This window comes from Thermobia domestica, chromosome 16, assembly GCF_964235325.1.
Source record: "Thermobia domestica chromosome 16, izTheDome1.hap1.1, whole genome shotgun sequence".
In the NCBI taxonomy this organism is placed as follows: domain Eukaryota; kingdom Metazoa; phylum Arthropoda; class Insecta; order Zygentoma; family Lepismatidae; genus Thermobia; species Thermobia domestica.
In genome coordinates, this window is record NC_137469.1 from 47,401,873 (window position 1) to 47,425,720 (window position 23,848).

Sequence of the window (23,848 nt, forward strand, 5' to 3'; positions counted from 1 at the left end):
GTTAGACCGTGCACTACATATAATTCGGAATGTCACTGTGTCACCACAGATCACAATTACCATTAACTACTATCATCTTGAATTAAGAACATTTGCCTTCGTGCGAAAACGAGTTCCAGTATATCAGATTCATTATCCCATCCAAGGCATGTATGACCACAGTACATAACTTGCAGGGGATATGGGGGAAAATCATTATAATTCCTGTTCGATGACGTTGTGAATCGCCGTATTAAACATGTTTTCATCTTTCAGCATGTCCTTTCACTTGTGCACGTTTCAGTGCGATACTCGTCGAGGAGCTGGATAGCTTCCCTTGTCAGAGTAATCGTTTCATGGGGCTGCGGTGGCTCAGTGGTAGAGCGTTCACCTCTGGTGCTAGGGGTCTCGGGTTCAAACCCTGCTCTCGCCAAGTGAACTTTGTGCTGGACAAACACCGTGTGCGTGGGTTTTATCGGGGTTCTACCGTTTCCTCCCACTTTCCTTATTCCACCATTTCATTTATTACTCATTATCACCGTCTCCTTAAGCCTAACCGACATAACCGTGGGACGTAAAGCTCAAAATTTCATTTTTTTTTAAAATCGTTTCATATCAGTTTACAGGTGTCCTATTTGTCGCAGATTTGAATAGACACATTCCTTTTCGCATATAAGTTAGTAAGCATATAAATCTTCATGCAAGTGGAGGTAAGACACCAATGAAATTGTAATAGTTTAGAAGGCATTAGGCTATAATAATTGAAAGAGTTCTAATTCTTGAACAATTATTCAAGGCAACGTCATTGACTTTATTTGTTCTAAGTGAATTATCAGCATGCACCAACAAGACAAAGTGTAAAAGGCATGAGTATAGTATTTCCACAAAGAAATGAGAATTTCACTCTTATGTGAATTTGTTCAGGCAGGGGCATACACAGGGGATCGACGCTTGGGGTCTGGACTCACCTCGCCCAGAAATCCTGAGTTTCCTATAAAGTTAGTCTCATTTAGGGGTGATTCTTAGAAATTTTTAATATAATATGTTCTCACGTTGAATTTGAATATCATTCGAGATAAATTCCTGTCTATTCCAGATACAAGACTACTTTAACAGATCATTATTACTACAAGTATTAATTACTCTTCTATTAATATGAGCCTTAATTAATATGAGCCTTACTCTTCTCTCAGTAAGGCTCATATTAGAAAGATAATTAAAATTACTTAAAGGACTATTGACAAAGTAAGTTCATGGATATCAGAAATCATACTATACAGATTTAACGCTGAAACCTGAAGTTTATATTTACTGTAATTCTGTTAAAGAAATAAATGTATAAAAGTAGTTAAACATGAAAATTAAAAGTCATATAAGGTTATAAAGATAAAATTCTCAATGAAACATTTTAGCAATAAAATTTTGTATCATATACAGGGTGTAAAAAAAAGGTAAGGCAAAATTTCGGGGGTGGACTCCTTATGAGTAGACAAGCAAAACAAGTTTATATGACCATATGTCAGGAAATACATTGTTACAGAGTTACGGCTATTGAGCCGCCTGATGGTATGGAATAGTCACATCGCCCCATAATGTGGCTCAATTTAAACCTCAATAACTCACACTAATTAAGCTAGGGAGATAGTTTTGGTATCAATGTGTTTCTGAAGGATGAAGCTTTCAGCCGATATGCATTTTATGTATGTGGGGGTAACACGGCGGTGGGGGAAGGTTAAGTATGTGATTTTTTGAATTAGTTCTTTTTGTGGAGAGGCAAACCAAAATTTCAGGGGTGGATTCCTTATGGGTAGACAAGCAAGAAACTTCATATGACCATATGTCGGGAGTTATTGAGTTTTATTGAAATTTAAATAGTGACACTAAGCGGCGCGGCGATCAGAATGTGACAACTTCACACCGTCAGGCGGCGGTGTAACCATGCGTTTCCTGACATATGGCCATACACTGGCACAAATCTCAGGGGGATGGGGGGGCATGTCCCCTCCAATCTTGGAACTGCGGGGACTGTCCCCACAATAATCCGATTTGATTTTTTTTTTTTTTTTTTTTTTTTTAGGAGAAATGTGATGATTTGTGTCCGACTGCCACAAAGCAAAGTGAGATGAAATTGATTCCTTGGCTTGTTTCATTTGTAAAAAAAAAAAAAAAAAAAAAAAAATCGTCTTCTTTAATATTCCAAACTGAATTTCGTGTCCTGGTGCATTTAGGTCACATCAATCTATATTAATTCGCTCCTGCTACTTGGATACAACTAGCAATAAGTGGCAGAGGAGGATACGTCCCTCTCCTCATGCTTGAAACTTATTTCAGCTGTTGATACGGGCACAATTCCGGGGAAATGGGGGGATATGTCCCCCAATGTTGGAACTGTTCCCCCAATTTCATTACATTAAATTCGTCATTAATTATTGTTAGTCTATTTTCAGCTATTTGTTTAATTTCTGTAACGATTCCTATAATTATATTAAGATCATCATCATTTTGTTCAAATAAGAGTATTGTTGCATCATACATAATTGATAGACTATTCTTTCTTCATAGTTTTGGGGAAGTCATTATTCATATTATTATAAAACAAGTAAGTGTTCTTAAATTTTAATGTGGATCATTGTGGATGCTTAAGTAGAAACATACCAATTAAAATATGCGTGTATTCAGATTTCAGAATGTTTTCAAGGCACTGATTTGTAATACTGATATGTACCACTATTTGATCTCCATCGCCTGATATAACTTGTAATATACAACAGGTTCACCTGAGAAATCAGAATCATCAACCGTGACATGAGTCTCATCTCCTACCTCCCCCCCCCAACACACACACACAGAATCAGCCTCAAATCTTCCCGCCTCCCAACGTTGAAGACAACTCTACTTTCCTGATCCTCCACAAAATTGTTTATCAACTTAATAAATATTTTGAACATCGCTTTAAAAAAAGGTTATGGGAATAGTCTTACCCGTCCCCCTTTCCCAATATTTAAGACAGATTTGCGCCGATGTGGTCAAATGAATTTAGATGTGCGCCGATGTGGTCACAACTGTTGCTTATGTATCTTTAAGGAATCCACCACTAAAATTTTGCCTATCTTTTTGTTACACCCTGTATATACAATAGTTGTCCTTTAAATTACAAAATTAAGACTTTTGGTTATTCTTTTAAGTCTGTTAAGGAATCAAAACAGTAGATTGGAATTTTTATACGAAATACGATTAAATTATTTCTAAAACACCAGGCAATTTGAAGGATGAATACCCTGAAAGAATTATTCAGAATGAATAGTTTCTTTAGACAATTTGGAAAACAAATTACAAATTTCAACACTAGAGTGGATTTACCAGCCATTCGAAATGAAACTATAAGAAATAACAATGAGCTAAATTTTTAAAATATACATGTATCCAGCAAGACAAGAATAAATTTAATTTACTTTTATTGCTTCCATCGTAAAAACTATCAAACGAGCAATAGAGCTATTTCTAATTAATTCTTGTTGGACGCGTACACAAGTTAGAATGATGGTTAGGAAACTAACACGCACCTTAGTTCCGAATGTTATGTATCAAACTCTATGCTTTGAGTGGCGCAATCCACAAATATTTAAGCGTACCATACGCAAGGATGTAGGATACATTAAGTCTATCCTAATATTTTTACGTCAAACTCTAAATAATGTTCCTAGCTACTGAGGTACTCTATTTTTATGAATATACGCTTAATTCTATAATGAACCGAGGTCTTCGTTCTATCTATCTATTGGTAGTGGTTCAGCAGTAGAGCGTTTACCCGTGGTACCTCGTGTCTCTGGAACGAACACCGGCTAAGTAAATTTGTGATGGACAATACCGTGTCCGTGGAATTTCTCGGCGTACTCTCTCGTTTCCTCCCACAATCGCATTCCACTAATTCTTCCATTATCATTCACTTGCCTTAACCATCGTTTCCCTGAGCTTAAAGGTCATAATCGCATTATGGTAAACTGAAATATTTAATTTCATTTCATTTCTAACTATCTATTGCAAAAACTAATAAATAAATAAATAAATAAATAAGAAATCAACTTTTGTTAAAGAATTATTCTGTGACAGTAACAATCTTACAAGATCTACTAGCTTGATCTAATAAGGATCAAGAACCCCAAACCTCAAATTCATCAAAATTAGAGAAGTTTGGCCAGCCATAAACTTTCTTTGGCTTTAACACAGGGGGGCTATCGGGGCAATCGCCCCTCCTTCCCCCAGAAGAGGAATCTTTCTTATTTTATATATATAAATAAAACCTATCCCAAAGTTTGGAGCCCTTAAAAGTAGCAGTATGACAACCCGCCGCCCCCTTCCCCAAGAAGTCGGTCCTGGATCCGCCCCTGCTATAACACCATACAGTTGTTACTAGACAAGATTTAGTAGGTTTGTAAAGTATTTAGATAGCACAGTTCTGCTACTTCATCAGGCTTCAGTACAACATATTTTTCAGAGAGCAAAAACAAGAAAGCATATGGATACAAGAAAATATAATGGAAGGGCGAGAGGACATTGTTCCCGTTATATGGAGCTCCTATATCTCTCTTACGATGCAAATATTGCGTAATATATACTGCTGTTGTCAACATTGAACAAATACCAGCTCATAACTCGACACATGCATACAAACATATAGCGTTTATGTGTCACAAGAGAGACCGAAACATTGGGTTACACTCGGCTACGAGTTATCTCAATTTAACTTAGTTTTCTATTTATCGATCTGACCGTTCGGTGTCACTACTGTCGCTGCGGAAGAGGAGAACTCTACGTCTTGCAAACTCAGTTTCATTTTGTTCCGCGACCGGTTGTCTTGGAAGCGCGTCATTTTTTTCCCCGGCTACCAGACTCAACAGTTCTTTTTTTTTTCTATTAAAAAAAGAGGGAGAAGTTTTTTTTTAAAACCCAAGATAAAGTGGGACAATAGTTTAGAAACAATGTAACACAATATATAGAGAACTATTTCGCGTTTATTGTGAAGGGATCTTACAATTACTGAGTGTTAAACTCTGTGTGCGTAATAAAAAATGATTAAAACTGACGCGCGAATTTTCGTTTTTTAGTGAATGCGTTTTACTTTATATTATGGAAGTTTAATTCCTAATTGTATATGCTTTAAAAGAGTTATAAAATAAATAGGCAATTCTCTAATTAAGTACGTGTAAGACTAGTGTATATCATTTTAAAATTCAAATAAAATGAATTTCAAGAAATTAACCATAAAAAAATTTAGGTGAACATGAAATGTGAGAAAAATTAACATTATTGACTATAACAAAAGAATTTGGATCAAAACGAATTACGTGAAAAAGAAAATACGTTTGTGTGTCCACTCAGTAAAAGGTGAAATTTTGATTGTGTCACCCATGGAGTACTTAGACAAGAAATGTCAATATTATGTTCAATATTGAAAGTGACAAATTATTGTGACACATGGTTTGGTATGTTAGAAGACTATAGTGTTTATTGGTAAAGGTAAGTGATATACCAGCTATTATTACAATTATTTATCTAATGTTCAGAGTGTTTACTTGATAGATAGATTTCTTTTCAGTATTTATAGGATACAAAGTTTTTTTTGCTGAAGAACAGAAATCAAACGGAGGCGTCGAACATATGGGCGGCGTGACGAATCACAAGGCGAGAATATATATTTTAGAATACTTATAAGCATCTCTTTTTCTCTCTCTTTCTCGGGGCCGCGGTGGCTCACTGGTAGAGCGTTGACCTTGGTGCTTCGGTCCCGGGTTCGACCCTAGCTCCCTCCAAGTGAACTTTGTGGTGGACAAACACCGTGTTCGTGGGGTTTTTCGGGGTTTTCCCATTTCCTCCCAATTTCTTCATTCTACCATTTCATTCATTACTCATCATCGCCGTCTCCTTTAGCCTAACCGGCATAACCGTCGGACGTAAAACTCAAAGATTTCATTTTCTCTCTCTCTCTTTCTCTCTCTAGCGGGGCAGCGGTAGCCCAGTGGTAGAGGGCTCACCGTTGGTTTGGGTGGGGTTCGTGGTTCGATCCCAGCTCACGCCAAATGGATTTTCAGATGACAAACTCTCAAAGTGTGTGTTTTTTCTCGGGGTTTTCCTGTTTCCTCCCAATTTCTTCATTCTACCACTTCATTAACTTCTCATCATCACCGTCACCTTAGGCTAGCCGGCATAACTGCGGCGTAAAACGGAAAGATTTCATTTCACTTTAAACCTCTTTCTCTCTCTCTGTGTGTTGTTACACATTTAATTATCTTTGGCAGTGTTTTTAGCATGGTAATGAAATAAAATTAAAGTTTACGCCCGTTAAGGTAAGCGAGATGGATGATTAAGGCAAATGAATGATGATGGAGAAATTGGTGGAATAAAAACGTGGAAGGAATCGGAAGTATCCCGAGAAAATCCATGGAGAATATTGTCCATTACAAACTTACTTGAGCGGGGATCGAACCAGAGATAAGGGTCTACCTCTGAGCCAACCATGCTATACCCATTTTAACATGGCTGCAAACAGAAACGCCCGCAGATTTTTCTTTTTCTAGAAGGAGTAACAAGGAAGAGAAATCGCGAATATATATACTTTGATGCACATAATAGCACATAACAGTATAGTACATTATATATTATATAATGTAACACTATTATTATAACGATTACTACATAACTTTATTAACTACAATAATTATTTAAATACTGTAGTCGGGTGAGTAATCAAATTTAATATGATTTGAAACTTATATCGGAGAATTGAACCTTTTCGAAAATCCAGGTTAGGGGTAATTGCTAGAACTGAAGGCCCTTATAGTGACAAATGATACACTAACAATCATTAGGAGACACATTGGATTAGTGGTAGAGCTCTCACTTTCCGTGATAGAGTCTCTTGTTCGATTCCATGCCAAGTGAATTTCTGATGGACATCATCTCCTATGTGAGTTTTCTTAAGGTTGTCCCCAGTAGCGTACGCAGGAATTTATTTCGAGAGGGTTCCAAACTCAATATGAGGGTATTTTATATTAAAATTTCTAAAACTGCCCCTGAAATTAGGCTAAATTTACACAAAAGTAGAAATTTGGGGGGGTTCGGACCCCCAGGACCCATCCCCTGCGTACGTCCCTGGTTTTCCAATTTCCTTTTATATTATTGTTTCACCAATTCTTTCTCAATCATCTTTAGGGACCACACTGTCTCAGTAGTAGAGTTGTCACATCTGGTGTGAGAGACCTGTTCGATCCCATCTTCTGTCAAGATGACTTTGAGGTAGACAAACAGTATTCATAAGTACCGGTAATCCCCCGTTTCATTCCACTAATTCGCCGGGGCGCGGTGACTCAGTGGTAGAGCGTTAATCTCTTATGCGAGGGGTCCCTGGTTCGATTCCACCGAGCGTCAAATGAACTTTGTGGTTGATAAACACCGTGTCCGTGAATTTTCTCGGGGTTCTCCTCACTTCATTCAGTCCATCATTTCATTCATTTCTCATTATCACCGTCTACTTTAGCCTAACCGGCATGCCATGGGACGTAAAAACTGAAAGATTTTTCCACTAATTCGTTCTTTATCATTATTTTCCGTAACAAAAAGAAATATTGCATAATGTTTTAGATTATTCATCCTTCTCGTATAATTTAAAGTCGTGAGACGTTAAGTTGTTACTTTCGTTCCATTTCTTCTATTATTTACACTTCAAATAATAATAATAATAATAATAATAATAATAATAATAATAATAATAATAATAATAATAATAATAATAATAATATTAATAAAGGAAATGAATATTTTTTAAGAGTGAAAAGAAGAGAGAAGAGCTACAGTCGTAACAGTAGTTCGTTGGGTGTCATCCTACTAGCGACAGTCTTATGTGCGACAGAAACTGTTTACTGTCCTACGAGCGACCGATTTGATCTTTTAACTAGACTATCAGTCACCGATTCGATTTTTTAACTAGACTATGAGCGACCGATTAGATCTTTTAGCTTGACTATGAGTCACTGATTCGACCTTTCAACTAGACTATGAGCGACCGATTCGATCTTTTAACTAGACTATAAGTCACAGATTCGATCTTCTAACTAGACTATCAGCGATCGATTCGATCTTTTAACTAGACTATGAGTCACCGATTGGATTTTTTAACTAGACTATTAAAGACCGATTCGATCTTTTAACTAGACTATGAGTCACCGATTCGTTCATACTAAGATAATGGAAAAAGATGATGTTTTCTCTTTAACTTGTTTTTACGATAGTGTTATTTAGAACCTAACAAAAGTACTCTGAAAAATTTACGTTCCTAGATGTATCATTTCTTCCAGCCATTCAGAACCTATCAGGGATCATATCGGATTGCTATACAATAAGCTTTTTGTTTAAGTCAAAACAAGGGGTGGGGGAGGCTAATAAAGCAACCATACGACAAAGGGAAAGGTAATTTTAAGAGTTTGTTCACTTTTTGGATTGTTTAGAGTGCACTGCATTATAATTGGTTGGAATTGGTTAGGAATAACCAGTCGGATGTAAGGGATCTCAAAAGCTGTCTTTTATTATTGTAATGCTTTTCTCGTTTTATTCATAAAGTCTTAGGAAATCTAAAAGTTGGTGAAACTATTACGCGTTAAAGTTTTCCAAAATAAAATATATTGTTTTGCTTAGTGAATAATTAGTTTTGAAGTAAATTAAGTACAGAAAGCAGAGCTTTTAAAGAAAACGGATATTACAATTAGATTTTCAATAATTAATTACATAAGAGTATACATTTTATGGAAATATCTCTGTTGTCTCGTTAAGTTATTTGATATGTTTTATGTCAAATCTAATTCAAAATTAAGATATGGTTTGTTTGCACGCACAGTAGAGGGAAAATATATTTGACGAAAAGTATCACTGGCACGTACATTTTTCATAATAAGGTTGTTAGAACTTAATATCACCAGAGGCAAACATGTTTTACGAGAGGTAATCATATCATCTTCCATCATCTCAATGCAAATGAATGGGTCGCTAATAGGATATTTAACAGTTCCTGTCGCTAATAGGGCTGTCGCTCCTAAGAGTAATTCGTTCGTTGTTTATACGGCAACCATATCAGATTTTCATAAAAAATTTACTAATGATTAAATTCTATCCCAACTAAACTAAGACTGTAACAGTTTCACACATGCTTAATATATGTTACTTAAAAGTCTCTTGTTAGAATACAATTACGTGTCACGGTTGGTCATAATTGAAAAAGTTCGTATTTACTCAAGGGATAACTGAGAAGGAAAACATGTGTGGTGTACGTAAAAACATAGGTTAAATATGTAAACCCTGTATTTTTTGGACTTAGCTTATAGCAAACGTATAATTGAGAAAAGTAGATTATTTTATGCGTACTTTCCGTAGAAGTATTCCAAATAAACTTACTTTCCGTACTAACGAAAAAAACTGTGTATAGATGGTTAGGATTTCACATACAGATGGACGTATGTAACATATAGCTGGCGTATATGAGATATGTAATATATGGAAGATTGTTAGATGTCAGACATCCCACAATGACATGATGTAACATCTAAGCGGGAATAAGTGCAATACATATGCAGCATATGGAAAACGTATGCTCTATACTGATTTCTGTAGTAAATACAAGGATACCGTATATTTGTATAATACGGTAAGGGATTTTTCCGGATAAGGGATTTTTCTGAGAGTATTAATTGCGGGTACGAGGAATGTTATGACTATATAATATATTCGAGTTATACCAGTATATATTTAAGATTGATGACAATACCTGTTTGAGGAACATGTTTTGAAGATTTTTTTAAAAAAAGTTTAATTTCCCTTAGTTATACCTTTTAGCCTAAGCAGACGGATGCTCAAAAATGAATTATTGTGAAATTGATATTTTGTGTTTTCCCGAACCGTTTTGAGATTATGTTGACTAATATGGTGTGAATGTAGATGTTGTACGTCGAGGTAACACGAAATAACTGAGATTCTCTGAATCGATATATTCGTGTGTCAGAAGTGTCAAGATGTGATAATTTGTTAGTAGCAGCGCAATACATAAATATCTAGAAGAAAGCATGTTTTGTAGTCATTAACGAAGCGTGTAGCAGTAGGGTATACTTGAAGAAGTCATATATCAAATGGTACTGATTCCTTGATGGGAGGTATCAGATCAATATAATCAATACGATTAACAGTTAGCTGTTAAAGACAATTTACATTCGACCAATAGATAATTAAGACAATTGAAAGAAACGAAATAAACATATATAGTCAGCCACTCAAGTTCGAAAATTAGAGCTCTTTTATGCCTTTAGAGTGGGGGACCCCGGTTTGGTTCTTTGTGAGAGCTCATGTGATCCATATCCTACACTAGGAGAATGCTTTTGGACATAAAGGGCACAAAAATTGTCACCAATCAACTTAGAGACCCCAAAAACTATTAATTCGACACTAGTATAGGTCATTTTTGATCATTTGTATAATATATCCCTTTCCCCAAGTTACAGGGCTGAATTTGAATGTAAACGGTAGCGGAAGCATCATTGTTCATCTCAGGAAACCCGAAAAGTTTGGATTCGGCACTAGTATCGGTCATTTTCGATCATTTTTATGTATCTATACCTCAAGAAGCACCGTCAAAGTGGACTGATAAAAAACACTCCAGAACCGAACGTCAGCTATGTTAAAAATTTGATCGAGATCGGTCGGGTGGTTCAAATTTTGTCACAAACATAGTCATATATATATATTATTCCACAAGTCCATGTCTCATATGGCGTTGAAGCCGAAAAGAAACTAGTATCCTTAATATATATATATGAGCGTTATCATATGAACGTAAATATTGTATTTAGTTTATTTCTCTTACAGTTATCCATACTTTATTGGCACCTCTCCTAAATACTCAACAAGAACCACGCTATCGAGCCCCTTGCTTCCTTTGCCACTAAAATTAGGAGTTTATTTACGTCTTAGCAAGCATCGAACAACAACAAAGAGATTTAAAATTTTCAATGGTGTACTGGGTTTTAGAATATTATTTCCTATAATTTATTGGCATACACAACGAGTGATCCTTGGTTCGACTCTAGGACATATTTGTGGTGTACAACCTCGTCTCCGTGGATTTTCTCGAGTTTTTTTCTGGTTTCATTTCACATTTTCCCTATTCTCTTAACTACCTCATAATAATTCACTTTTCCCATCCGTCTCCTTTAGCCTGCAGTGTATAACTATTTGATGTAAAATTTAGAGATTTTGTTTGATTTTATTGAAAGAGACGTTGAAAATTATCTTTGAATTTATAGGCGTTTTTGCCGATACATTTGTTTAGACAAGAAGTTTTGTTTCAAAGTAACCTCTTCTCTAGCTTAATCTTGGATCCACAATATTTTGGGATGAATTTCAAGTGGGAGAGTATTGAACCCATTACAGCAGTTCAGATCACTTCAAATAAATGAAATATTTCAGTTGAATGTCCCACGACTATGCTCTTAAGGCTAAGGGAGATCATTAAGGCAAGTGAATGATAATGGTAGAGTTAGTGTAATGACAAGCGGAAGGAAACGGAAGTTCCCTGACAAAATCCACGGAAGTCCACCACAAACATACTTGGCCGGTGATAGCACTAGGAACCACATACACAGAGCTAAGCGCTCTATCACTGAGCCACCGTGCCCATCTAGACCACCCTTTAAAATGAAAGCCTTGTTCTATATATACGTATATGTCCTCACTGCTGAAAAAAGGATTTATATGTATATCAAGTAATATATACTGTATTTATACATATTTCTAAGCAATACCGTTGTCTATAGGTTTACACCCGTCCTGTTTTAGGGCTGACGATCCTTGATAGTACACTATTTAGAAGAAGGTAGGTACCGACCTGAACCCTATATGTTAGGTACACTCATGTCCAAAAATATTGTCGCATGTCTATAAATATGTTGTTGTAGGAACATAATTTGATGACGTCTTCGTCCGATATTTCTTATAATATTAGTATGTGTATTAGTCCACCAGCGAACGAGTGCGGGCGGCCGATTTTGGAACTAAAATACAAACAACAGTGTTTCTAACCGGATCACTTGTAATTAATCTATCACAGTTGTTTTTGCCCTGTTCATAATAAACCACTTCACGCTTATGTTCAAGTTAAGACAAACACAATTTCAAAAGTTATGGAAGTTATTTTCAGAACATTTTAAGGGACTGAAAAAAAAAAGTACATACACCCTCCATATTAATATGACAATAACTTGCGAATAAACTAACCTCAGTGTTGTACAAAGGAACACTGAGAACTTCGTAGCATTAGAGTGTAAGGAATTCCTAATTCATCTGTTAACGAAACCCCGAAGTTCATCTTTGTGAATCAAAGTTATACTTTGGCAACTGCGCTTTCATTGTTTAAAGCAAGTTCTATTGTGTAGTTTTGAGATAAGGCGTCTTCGAAATTGCTACCAATTTGGACCATGTGATCGATCGATTGACAGTACCTTCAGTAACAAATTTGCATTGAGATCATTTTCGGATGTGCTGCAAAAGACTGGTGAGAGAGAAACTGATAATCTAACCGCCTCCGAAGGAGATTTGGATCCGCCCCTAATTAAGAAGGTAGATAAAGATAACTTTCTCTGATATCTAACCTGTCATTATTTAGCATGATTTGGTAATTTAAAAATCCAGTATTTCTACCATATTTTGAAAAAAAAAATATTTAAAAGAAATAAACCCAATGTTACATTGAGGCGGTAGGGGAGCGATTAAAATTTAAAGTGGGGAGCCTGACAATTGATTTCTTATAGCTCGTGAAATTCAGAAAAAATGAATTTCATATTAAAAAAGAAATACAAAATACATTTTCAGGGTAACTCTTACATTCATTATGTTATTATAAAGTTAATGGTACTTTTGAAATTGATTAGAGTAAGTAACAAAACAACTTGGGTAAGTTTTTCAAAATATCAAGTTAGAAGAACGAAGTTTGTCTTCCACTGCTATCTCATTGCTCAAAGATACCGGCGATGAAACAATTGGCCGGAAATCTACGTAGCACATTTTAGTACTTACACTTGAAATAAAAATACAGCTGTTTAAAGACGATTGATTACCTTTGTCTTTGAATTTCATATGTGCACACAGGATTTGCTAAACAAGACCGTACATCTGATATGTTTGAACTATATGCAACTTATGTTCACGGGCTAAACTCAGTCTTCTGAAGTCAATCGACAAATGATTACGTATTACAGACACAAAGACAACACTAGGCTCCCAAGTTTCAAAATTATATTGTGTATGAAAACAGATAATAGAATTAATTCTTTGTCACAAGAGACCTAGGGTCTGAAAGAAATTCAGAGGGAGTTCAAAGGGAATTTCTATACTCATAAATAAAAGTTGTGAATTTATTGTGTATTGAACCAATGATATTTATGCTTACATTACCCATACGCTGATGTTTTATCGATACTTTTATTTCACATTTACCAAAAGGCTGGATTACGATTATAATCCTAAAAGAAAGATACATTGTAATCAGGTTTTACAAGGCAATCCCAAAAGACAAGCTATCCGATTCCGTAGCCCTTTAAAAAATTAAGGAAAATTTCTTCTTCACTTCCTTTTCCCCCAAAGGGTTCACATTAATCGAAACAATGAAATGAAATGTCTTTAGTTTAACGTCCCATGATTATGCTCTTTATGCTAGAGGAGACAGATTGTAAAAGGGAAAGTCGTCGTTGCCATAGAAACCACTGTTGCCATAACAACGAATCCTGTCGCTGCGCGTCAATCTACAACTGATTGAGGAAAAAAAAAAATCTACAACAAAGGTGATGCACAGAAATAAGTCGTGAGTGGGAACCCTTCACCCCTGGTGGGGATGTTCATGAAGCTATCAGCTTATGCCTAATTACATTGGAATATAATTTCCATTTCTTAATTTCGAACATACTAGGTTCGATCGAAACGAGAAAACTTTTTTTTTTCGGACTTCTAAAGAAAATAAAGTAAAATAAATAAATACATGACCGTGTTTATTACATATAGAATTCCCAGTCACGACCCCCCTTCCAGTTTTATTAAAAAAAATAGAAGAAGAAGATGAAGAAAAGAAAGAAGATAGAAGAGGAAAGATGTAAAGTAAGAAGGTGATAAAGGGAAAACTGTTACTAGATATTTTAAGGAATATGGTAAAGGAAAGCGAATAATTATCTAATTGTGATCATTTCCAATAGCTATTAGTTGAATATCTGGTATTAACGTGATCAACGGTAGACACATGTTAACCCATACATCCCCGATCTAGATCCATTTAACCCTAACTACCAAATTATCCCGATCTAGATCTGAGATAGATGAGAAAGTTTAAGTTTACAGTTTATTCAATATTTCCAGAAGTTCTAGACTAATATCCAATATTTGAAAAATAAAAGACGAAGTTGATGGCATGTTAGAATCGACCACAAAGGAAAAAAAAAAAATTCAGAGTATTACATATTCGTAGAAAATTTTGACTCTCACAGTTCTCCCATGCTGATCATTCGTTCAGGCTACTTCAGTCCTTTTTACTTCCTTCATAGAGCCAACTTAAGTTAGTATTAACATTCAATGAGTTTAATTGATAACTACCATTAATTATATTAAATCACACATATATGTCAAAATAATGGATGCACTTAATACTAAACCTACATTTCACTCACACACACATTCATACAGGACAATGTATACTTCGGGTTGTATTTAGTTAAATTAAACTAACCTAACTACATTACTATATACATTTATTACATTTCAATAAAAGCAAAATTAGTTGGACATAACAGGGAAAAAATTTAATACATGGAAAGAATGTTTCATTAACATGCATAGAAATTCGCTAATTTTATCAAGACCAAATAACACATTTCTCTTCCTATATATATATTAAAAGTTGCATTACATAAAAGAGAATTTGACAAAAGGAAAAGAAAAAAATGAAAGACAAAAAATAAAAAAAATTCAAAGATCAATACATTTAGGATTCAGTGTAATGAATCTATATATATCGTTGCGGAAAAAGAAAGAAAAAATAAAAAAAAAAAAATATATATATATAATTGGTTAATCATTCTTAAAAAAAAAAACACTTTAGTAACATTTTATTAGGTCTCTGTCCCAAGAGGAGACATTTCGACGATTTTATGAGTCTTTGTTCTCACATCGATAATAGCTCCTTTTTCCAACTCTCTTTTCGCACTGTGGTTTGTGTCCATGAGAGTGTTTAATTGTTTTTGTTTTAGCTATAGACAAATAGTCGCTTCATATCACATATATATTTATATTTCTCATTTCGTCACTCGACGCACTCAATATAAAATTTCAAAGTTTGTCAATATTAAGGAAAACTTATCAAATCCAGTCACAGATATTGGGAACATATTTCCATATTCCGGTATTCGCATTAACTTATTAAACAGATTTTAGTTCGTTGAATTTAAGATCACTAAATTTTTCCCTAGTATAGATCTTGTAGTCAAAAATTCTAGATACTGAATAGTTTGGTGTCCGATCGTAGGGGAAGGATTTGTTTCAGAGTCTACTGATAGAAGATTCGTTGGTGGGGCACACTGTTTCGTAGGTTATTAATTTCACTTTGATCTTGCGAATAAATTTGGATGAGGATTAGGGTTATTTTACTTATCTTACGACCTGCTACTCGTTTTACTTACATGCGGTATTTAACATTATATTCAACTTTAATAGTTACAGACATCAGTAACCACTCAACAAAATGTAATTTATTACAATATACGCGGTAACACTATATGTCACAAATAGTTGGTAAAGGTCGGGTGTCAAAAACCTATGGCAACCTAAACAAAACCAGGGTAAATACCGAGCCCATTACATACATACTCGTATATATATATATTCATATTATTCAATACAATAAATTTCACTTTAATATCCATCGTAGTATTTTGTCGACGTTTAAATTCTACATAACCGTTCATATTCGACAAGTATTCATATTTTATAAATGTTTATATTTTATTGGCTCAAAGACAAAACAAAAACCCTGACTATCAAAATTCACTTTTTTCTCTCATAAGGTTGCAACATTGTACTTTCTATGTATAAACCCGATAATCAATAATCATTTTCAATTTACTAAAGATCCGCATATATATATATATATAAAATAGTTGGTGTTATTTAGTGACATAAGAGGTGGAAATGTAACAAATTGAGCAGGCACGTAACTTTTAAAACTATGTAAGCACATATATAGATGTATATAAAAAAAAATCAATGTTATTGGAAACTAGTGGGCCCAGACTACTAATACATACACACTATATGACCAATCAATAGAAATAAAAACCAGAAATCAGTTGTCAATGGATATAATTTGTATGATCCATGAATAACGAATGTTTCTAGGAATCCGAAAGCATAGTGTACCTTCCCATCAATTTCTCCAGTGGTGGATTGAATATCGCGAAAATGGTCCCGAGATGTGCTGCAATACCTCCACGAATTGCATCCCTCGATGTCTCAGTTAGTACATACGATCGAAATAAGTGATATGGAATATTGTACATTTTCATGAGTTTCAGAAATCAGGGGGGGGGGCAAGGTTGAAAAATTAAAAAAAAAATCTCGAAGTAATGAAGACAGAGAGAGATAGAGAAGAAGGAAGACGAAGAATAGTGGCGCCAAAGACTTAAGTGAGAAATAACTAACGCTACAAAGACGAAAGTCGAATTTCTATCTCGACAAATCCATAGCCAAAATATTCTTAACATGCCAAAAGGGTGGTCTACTCAAATACGTAGACTCAAGGAACGCCCTGCTGCCAAGGATGCAAGTTCTGTGTCCATCAGATCCCAATCCCACAAGAGTTTGGTTGTAAGATTGAAATCCGATCCCCGTATCCGGCCCAAACCAGCAGGTTCCCGGAAATCGTCCGGAAGGTTAGAGAAGGCGCTAATTTAGAATTTCAAGAAAAGAAAAAAAAATCATCCGACCTCTTGGAAACTAGAAGATTCCAGAATAGTAAGGAAATTAGAGTAATAGCTAAGGTATCCCTAATTAGTGATTTGCCAGAATTAAAAAAAAATTAAATAAATAAACTGAATTTTGGATCGGTGATTTCAATTACCGAAACATCACCGATGGCTACCCAGCGCAGACATGCCACCGTCTGGGACGTCGTTAATTTCCCTCATCTAATTAAACTAAGAAAAGACATGAAAAATACTTAAGGGGACTAGGGGTCGACGTCCGGGTACGCTAAATTTAGTAGCAGTTAATTTAATCGGATAGTCCGAACTGAGTTATATGAACACTGCACCATAAATAAATAAGGTAAGCAACAAAAAAAAAAATCTCGGAGAGGCTATGAATGTTAAAGGTACAACTGACCGAAACCTGTACTTTTCGATGATCACAGGAAATAGCAGTTGGTTTCTTAATTATCATTTCTGTCAACCTTTAGAAGTAATTCCCACATGATGCTACTCTATCTATTGAAAGGCTTAAGATCTGGGGCTGTTGTTAGGAGGTACATAAATGCAAAGTAACACACAATTCCCAACTATAATTTACTATCCAAGTAGCAAACTCGGTTGGATGAATGCACTGGTGTGGAAGTCAAAACGCGAGAGATTTTTTTTTTTTTTTCTTTTCGTAAACATATTCATATTTTCACTATATAAAATTTACTAGGCCTATCCATTTAACTATAGGGGTCATCATCTCGTTCATATTATATATCATATTATTAACATATCATTACGTTCATTCATTATCTACTAATTTTCGCACGAAGTAATATTTTATAAACACCCTATTTCGTACATTTTACACGCAGGCCATACACATATCTACATTACGCAGTAATAAATATATATATATAACTATCACAATCTATCACGCTCAAACCACCACACGATCACATTCATCGAACCACGTACTCTTTATTTCGAAGCACCCAAATTGTATTTACCTTGCAGGTTTAAAAAAAAATCATACATGTATTTACGGAAAGTTAAATTGTCAACGATTAATCTATTTCTGATTTGTTGATAAAACTGAAGCAACAATGGAATTTTCTACAGCCACGGGAGAGAAAAAGAATTTAATACTACATTTTTAAACAAACAGTAACAGCATATGGGTTTTACTTCTATTAAGAAAATAGGTGTTCTTTATTTCAGCGGATTATTCATTTACTATTGGACCTAGCAAACTGAAATTTTCAGTACAGTAAGATCTCATGCTATCTTATAGGAAGGTATACTCATCCGAACCGAAAACCATGTCCACGGGAAGTAATTTGAGAATAAATGGCCAAAATCAAACAATCTAGATCACTAAGTTATGCGATGTCGTAATGTCAACAAACAATTGACTACCGAAAACTGACGCTATGGCGCTGTAGTGGAGGCATAATTTACCGTGTACTGAAATATATACTTGTACTCATTAATCGGAAATTTAATATTTACTCTGGTTTATTTATGTTAGAAAAATGGTACTAAATTAAAGCATATTTATACACTGTCCAAATCGAAAATTCACACACTCACACAAACCTACTAACTACATACACCACTGTTAGTATTATACATAAAACAACTAACTAAACCAAACATGCACCATTTAGTTACATGCATGTTGACAAAATAAATACTCCCTTCTGATATATACCGTCGGCTCTATTTAATTTAGAGGGGGTCAAAAATGAGAAAGGTAACACTAGGTCTAATTGACCTGACCAATTGTTTACATAATAATTGCCAAAAATTGATGCCCGGGGGGCACCTTAACGAGGTTTATGGAGGGACCCTTCCCCTGAAAGGGGAAAAGGCCCTAAAACGAACAATAACTAACCCATTCCCCCGCTAGAACTGGTTCAATTTGGAAAAGGGGATAGGAGCCCTTTTAAGCTAACTTAAGCTGCCATTATGATTATTTACAGTACTATCAAACCTACTACATACATGCAATTACTGAATAAATAATAAAAAGTCACTTCTACTTAACACACGAACAGCATGCACTAACAGGTCGTAATTTCCCTAATCCCTACTTGAGTTTGAAATAAAAAAAAATAAAGTCACTCTTTCACTTCTGCTATTATAGCTGGGCAGCAAACATGGCTTCCTAGAAAAACAGAACTGGATGCTTCACTAACTTATTGTTTCTTTACGGAAAATGTAGCTTTTTTCACTGTTTTGGGGGCTCCTACACAGCCTTCAGTGTTCAATTATGAAATTAAATCATATTTTTACCTGAATTCTATTAAAATCCTATTCCTTTTAACGCAGATAGGTAGGCGAAAATATAAGCTGCGTCTCGTAAGGTGTCTTCTATTGTTCTGATAACATTGCGCCGAAAAAGCCAGAGGTAAGAGAATTCCTCCAATCAGAAAGAAAACTTTAGCCGCGGAAATTACAAAGCGAATGGAAATTTGGCAAATCCAGATATAACCGGATCTGAAAGTGACTATGGACTAGTGAGAGGGGGTGAGGGAAAGATTAGGTACCTGGCCAAAATCTACATTGGTCTGAAATTAAGGAAATTTATATCCAATAACGGAACTATGTTCCGGTATGACGTCAGAATGGTAAACCTTGTAACTATTCAAGTTATATATCCGTAAATGGGATTTACACTCAATCAAAATATAAATAAATATATTATACAGTGGGAATATGGTTACTAACAAAACCTTTGGGTTTATTATATTTAATTCGAAGTAAAGAGAGTAAGTAAATTGTGTAACTAAACCGAAATTGAATTAAAAAAAAAAATTGCTAGGTACAGGGTGCGTAAAAGAAAAATTGCCATTACTTTCAACTGTAATGGTATATTACAGTTTTCCCCGGCCCATTAACAAAATTTTGTTAGAATAACAAAATTTTGCTAATTGGGAATACTAACTACTGATGCTTGTTAAATTAACACACTCATTCATCTCATTCAAACGTTACCAGTCACTCTAGGACAGTATATTATATCTACTTGGGGTATTGCGCCAAGTAATTCACTACGTTTATCTTCTGTACAATTGAAAATCTTTAAATTTCGGAAATTGTGAGTTCCGATACTTTTTTTTTTTTTTTTTTCAGTAGTGTTCATATAGCAATAGAACGGATAGAAGTTATAACTGAGAAATCGACAGATACAATTCGTAAGGCTTCAGCCGTCGACTAGTATATCTGATGACATTAGGCCGCAGTTTCCCGTCTATCACTGCCATTTAATATTGTTCTAGGCTCACCGTTACCACGCACTTGCGAATGGATTGAATTCTGGGGTCGATTTACATTATTGTTACTATTATTCTGACTATTACCGTTCTCCCTTCTTCCGTACGCCCTGTTAAAATTCCTCCTGGTGTTATCGCCCCTACCCGGGTTCGATTCCATGTTGGTACGGTCATAGGGACGATAACTCCGGCGATTGTTGAACATGGGCCGATTCCTAAATAGTCGCCGGCCATTATTGTTGTTTTCTGAGCCATACCCACTAGGATAACGAGATCCAGCTTGGGTATAACTCAGGAAATCTGTCTGGCAACTTGCCGTTACCTTCGTCTTCATCGGTTTTAGAATTTTTGCCTGTCGGGCGAAGTATCGTTTTGGTGGACCACCAACTTCCTTGCCGCACAAGGCAGCTAAACGTGAGGTGACTTCTCGCACCGTTTGGCACAAGTGGGACGCTATGGCCCGGGACTCATCGGGTGGAAGAGCGTTAACTATAATATCTACAAGTTCAGCCTGAGAGGGATGTTCAGCTATCTGATAATATAGTTCGATAATTTTCCAAGCATAGTCCAAGAGGGACCCATACTTGGAGCGATCATACCGGAGTGATTGTAAGTTTCTCTTTTGGAGCCGTTCGATGTGCTCATTACAATATTCTTCTTTAAAAAGAATCAAAAAATCACTAAACGTTCGGATTTGGTATTTAACCGAAGCAAACCATGCGCCCGAAGCGGCGATCAAACATTTTTCAACTATCTGCAGGCGTTCCCCATCAGTAAGTTTATACATGTCTAAATATTGCTGCAGTCTCCGCAGGAAAACTCGAGGTAACCCGTTAGTAATGTTCCCATCGAAAGTGGGAAAACGTTCAATATCCCGGAGGGAAACTTTAGAGCTCATACTATACGGGGCAGGAAAATAATCCAGTGGAATCAACGCGTTATCCTGAGCAGTTGGGGTTGTCACCGGATTTGCCACCGACGGAGTGGTCACTGAACTGAACGCTCCCATATGACCAAGAGAGGTTTTGTAATTTGTGTTGACCATGTAAGGTTCAAACTTAGGACCCACCACGGTAGTAACCGACGGTCCGGCACATCTCCTTTCCCCTCCTGGCAGCACGCTGTACGATTGTACCATTCCAAAGGTAGAGTGAGCATTTACGCTAGTGACTGTTGTAGTCACAACACTCGACTGCATCGGTACATCAAAATTACTCAACCATGATTTCGAGGTTGGCTGATGCGGGGGGCAATACATTGCTGTGTCCCGTGCATCAGGCAACACTTGACTCTTACCCGGGAGGACGTTACTTGTTTCTGGGAAAATTTTCCCTGGAGAATCGCCATCAGGAAAAGGATAGGAGATATCAGACTTGGCGATTTGCAATTTAGTAATATTCCCCTTAATACTGTCTACTTCGGTTTGAATTCGACTAATTCTTTGGTCAACCGACTCTAGTTTAGATTCTATTGATAGGTCGGATACTACAACATTCAATCTACTTATTTCAGCCTGCTGCTGTTCAACCTTTCGTTCGATGTCACCAAATCTTTTGTTTGTACCCTCAAACCTTACATCTATTTCGTTTAGTTTCTCATTTGTTTCGTCTCTGAGCTGCTCGGTAGACTGTTGGGCCTGGTATCTAACCTGCTCCAGTTCAGTAGACGTTTGTTCTTTCAATTTACTAATCGAAGAAGCAAAGTCTAAACAAATCTGGTCAAATTTGTTGTTTAATACCTCGAATCGAGCGTCGGTCTCTCGTTTCGAGGTATCAAACTTCTCATTTATCTCACGCCTTAAGTTTTCACTATTCTGATTTATCTCACGCCTCATTTCTGTATTATTTTGTTCCATGTTAGAAAATTTTTCGTTCATATTAGAAAATTTTTCATGCATCATTTCCATCATCTGGCGAATTAATGCAGACGTGTCAGACCCTCCAGATGACATTCCTTCCTTCGGGTTTGCCGTCTGATCCCGAGAATCACTTTGATTTTCAATCTTTTCCTCATCGTCGAGGTCAGATATCTCCGCTGGAGATATTTGGCCTCGGTCCTTTTCACAGTCCTCACAATATTTTTCTATTTCGCCGGTTTGAACTTTTTCTGCATTTTCAGCAGTATCGTCCAAATTGGAACAAGCAAAGTGGATCCATTTTAGTCCACAACCGGTACATCTTATAAGTCTCCGCGGGGCGCGAGATCTTTTCTCTCTTTCATCTAATGTGCATTGAGTGCACGTGACTTCACACTCGCCCTGTGACACCACAACCTTTTTTGTTGCCATAGCTTTGAGACACTTTACACTTTACAAAAGACAGGATATATATCAAAAATACACATATACTATAAAATACTTATTTACTATCCAGACAAGTATTATTCATGACTTAAAGGACTCCCATTCTCCTTCCTTCCTTGAAACCCTTCTAGCGTTTAATTCTAATTTTAGAAAAAATTTTGACACTCCTTCTCTTTTTCCCCCTTAGAAAAGGAAACAAAAATGACAAAGTAGCCAACGACTCTACTTATTTCATTTGACTATAAAATTTCTCTTATTAATTTCAATGTTATAATCAATTCAACATGCCTTCAACCTCACTCTTTGACATTCTTAACAAAAATTTCAAATCTATCGGTCGCCATTTAAACTGAGATCCGTTGCCATGGAAACAAACGTTGCCATAACAACCATTCTTGTCGCGGTTCACCAATTCAAACTGATTGGCATGATAACTGGTATTATTCAATAAGCATTTTCAGATCCGTTACCACAGTAAACATGCGTTACCATGGCAACAGTCTTGTCACGTGTCGCCATTCTAAAACTGTAAAAGGGAAAGTCGTCGTTGCCATAGAAACCACTGTTGCCATAACAACGAATCCTGTCGCTGCGCGTCAATCTACAACTGATTGAGGAAAAAAAAAATCTACAACAAAGGTGATGCACAGAAATAAGTCGTGAGTGGGAACCCTTCACCCCTGGTGGGGATGTTCATGAAGCTATCAGCTTATGCCTAATTACATTGGAATATAATTTCCATTTCTTAATTTCGAACATACTAGGTTCGATCGAAACGAGAAAACTTTTTTTTTTTCGGACTTCTAAAGAAAATAAAGTAAAATAAATAAATACATGACCGTGTTTATTACATATAGAATTCCCAGTCACGACCCCCCTTCCAGTTTTATTAAAAAAATAGAAGAAGAAGATGAAGAAAAGAAAGAAGATAGAAGAGGAAAGATGTAAAGTAAGAAGGTGATAAAGGGAAAACTGTTACTAGATATTTTAAGGAATATGGTAAAGGAAAGCGAATAATTATCTAATTGTGATCATTTCCAATAGCTATTAGTTGAATATCTGGTATTAACGTGATCAACGGTAGACACATGTTAACCCATACATCCCCGATCTAGATCCATTTAACCCTAACTACCAAATTATCCCGATCTAGATCTGAGATAGATGAGAAAGTTTAAGTTTACAGTTTATTCAATATTTCCAGAAGTTCTAGACTAATATCCAATATTTGAAAAATAAAAGACGAAGTTGATGGCATGTTAGAA

General features: G+C 35.8%; 1 protein-coding gene across 2 annotated transcripts in view; it reads left to right on the forward strand.

The window, feature by feature from the left end:
• Positions 1-4,832: 4,832 nt before the first annotated feature.
• The window catches only part of LOC145673054 (muscle M-line assembly protein unc-89-like), a 670,772-nt gene continuing 651,756 nt past the window's right edge, over positions 4,833-23,848 (forward strand). For both annotated transcript variants that reach the window (XR_014128711.1, XM_081742394.1), the window contains exon 1: positions 4,833-5,496. The gene's annotated coding sequence lies outside the window, so the exon portion shown is untranslated. The remainder of the gene's footprint in view (positions 5,497-23,848) is intronic.